Source organism: Durio zibethinus, unplaced genomic scaffold, assembly GCF_047325235.1.
Source record: "Durio zibethinus cultivar Kanyao isolate XHJ-2024 unplaced genomic scaffold, ASM4732523v1 HiC_scaffold_30, whole genome shotgun sequence".
Taxonomy (NCBI): Eukaryota; Viridiplantae; Streptophyta; class Magnoliopsida; order Malvales; family Malvaceae; genus Durio; species Durio zibethinus.
In genome coordinates this window covers 1,892,057-1,895,038 of record NW_028322653.1, presented here as the reverse complement: position 1 = coordinate 1,895,038, position 2,982 = coordinate 1,892,057, and positions in this window count along the sequence as shown.

Below are 2,982 nucleotides of genomic sequence, written 5' to 3'. Positions count from 1 at the left end.
GCAAAGAATGCCATTTCTGACTCGCCTTTCCTTCCAAGTCGTGGATTGGATTTTAGTTCATTGTCTTCATTCCCTCTGATTCCTCCCCTATTTTTGGGAATATTGAGCAAACTCTTGAGAACAGTTGATGACCCAAAAGAAGAGACTGTGGAACTTGCATACCTCTCCCCTCTAAAATAAAAAGGCTAAGTGGTTAAGGACGGGGGAGGTGTGAAAGGTGATCTTAACAAGAAATGAAATAAATAAAAGAAAACGTAAGCGATGAAATCGATTAAGAGATTTCCGTAAATATAAATAGGAGAGCTTTACCTTTATACCCTGCTTATCTGCTTGCTCCAGTGCCAGCACTGAAAGCCTTGGTATTTCTACTCTACTTAAAGATTTTGTTTTTGTTCATTGGAAACCCCCTATAGTTCGAACTGCAACTGTAGAATGAGCCTACCAGCAATGCCATCTCTTTTCTCGGATAGTCCATTCTATTCTTTTATAGGGGTTCCATCAAGAAAACAATAAGCTGCTTTTTTTGGATCACGTACAGAGGCTCAGTCCTTTGCTTTGGTTCATACCATGCCGCATCTCTTGAATTTCAGTTTCATGCAAGAAGGTCACAAAGGGAGACAGGGAAAAAAGATAAGGGTCGGTCTATTCAGTCTTATTAGTCCCCTTCAGCCCCTGGACGGAGCTCTTAGTCCTGATACCAGATAGGAGGCCCATGCTAGCTCCACGCAGGAAGAAGTCTTACTAGAGCCGGGTAGCCAAGCTAATCCGATGAGAGAGGATGGATGTATGCATCGGAGATAGCAAGAATCTGACATAAGGATGACCGGAGGAGTGAAGTCTCGCAAACGATAGTATAGGGAAAGTCTAAATATAAGCAAGAATACTAGACAGGGCAGTGTCCGGTAGGTGGGGGTATTACTGCCAAAGGAAGAAAGCCTATTCTCTATGTTGAAGCGAAGTCATATTGTACGCTACGAGACCATTTCCTTTTACGTTAAAATGAAATTATTTAATTCTTTGAAAAGGTTTGAAAAGAGCACCTTATGATTCATTGAGCCGAAGCCGATTGAAGGATTCTTCGTCATGACTCACTCTTTCAAGTCCTCTAGGCAAAAAGTACCTCTGCTTTTCTAGCTGATTGAAGGAGGGATAGCTCCCACGTAACTAACATAGACGTCTTGAGCAAAACGAAGTCAGCCCTACTTAGCCTTACCTAAGACGGAGCAGCACCGCTTGCCCTTATGGTATCAGCCAAAGCCTTCCTTCGTTTCAGGAGTATTGAAGTAGGGGAATTGCCTACCGGTTTTCCGAGACTGTTTTTAAAAAGAGTCGTTAACGAAGCGAGCTAGGACAGCCTTGGAGAAGGTAGTCCGTGGCGATCCATGAAATGAGGGCGAAGATTGAGCTAGGAGTTATGAGTTCCCAATCGCTTTGCGACAGCTATGGGGGAGTTAAGGAGTTGAAACGATTGGCCTAAGAGGAGTTCCAGTTAGAGCTGTAGTTTCGAGTCATGAGCCTGACGGGGACGGAGGCTAAGAAGTTCCTGAGTTGCTTCAAACGCAGTGAATAGGATATCGTGGAACAACTGAGAAGATGCCTTCGAAGATTTCAATCTTCTTTCTGCTGCTTGCCTCTGAAAGCCACCGTAATACCCTGTTGAAAGTGTTTGAATGAAGCTCACGTCCCAAGGATGTCTCTGTAGACAAATTTCAGAACCTCGTGGGATCGATTCTAGCGACAAACTACATCACCTTCACTGATGAGGAAATGACCCCAGATGGAACTGGGCATGTCCGCCCATTATATATCACTGTCAAATGCAAAGACATGATCGTGACACGGGTTCTTATAGACAATGGTTCTGCCCTAAATGTTTGCCCAAGGGCGACACTTGACAAAGTACCTATAGAGAGTAGATCAGACTCACATGAGGAAAACCTGCATGGCGATCCGGGCTTTTGATGGCACTCGCGGAGAATCCCAAGGACGCTCGAAATCGGCCCTTCAATGTTATGTTCATTTTCAGGTTATGGATATCACACCGGCCTTTAACACGCTACTTGGTAGACCATGGATTCACTCAGCAGGAGCTGTTCCCCCCACCTTACATCAGAAGCTTAATGAAATTCATAGTGGACAATCTTTTGGTGACTGTCCACGGCGAGGAGGACTATGCTGTTTACAAGGCCCCAGCCCTTCCTTATGTAGGTGTTGACAATGGACAGTTCGAGCCGTCCTTTCAGTCCCTATAGTTTGTTTCTTTTCTTTATGTTGCTGAAGGAGCACCTATCCCAAGGCCACGTCTGTCCCAAGCTGTAAAAGCCATAGCTCAGATTATGCTCTCTGGAAACTTTCAGCCTGGTTGCGGATTGGGTCGAAATATCCAAGGCATGCCAAAGCCTGTCAAACTGCCAAAAGCTGATGAGAGTGAAGCCGGATAGGTCCCTTTGCTAAATGAAGTTGTGAGTGTGCAGGCAAAAAGTCTTATTTTGATATTCTTTCTCGCAATATCTAATATTTGGGAAGTATTGGCCTTAAGGTTCATTCTTCTATAGTAGAAGTCTCAAAGAATTATAGAAAGATAGAATCTAGAATCTATGAACAGAGGTTCTTTCTTCTCCTATAGCTTTGCCATAGCAATGGCCTTAAGAATAGACATCTGTAAGTCTTTGATTCGGAAGTTAGAAAGGTTTAAGGCATTAACTCTTTCACTCATTAGCTACATAAACGGCAAGACCTTCAGCTAGGATCAAGCACATAACCTAAACTCGCAAACTTCTCTAAGACCGAGGAATGGGGCCCTAAGTACTATAGACTCTATTCATTCATCCAATGACTCTTGTCCATGCTTAGAAGAGTCAGATAGTGATGATGAAATCGACTCACAAGGGTCACCTTCTTCTGATGACAGCTCCAAGATGATCGCTATGATGGGATTAAAGTAAGGCTTCCTCAACAGCGATGCATCTACTACAGAAGCAA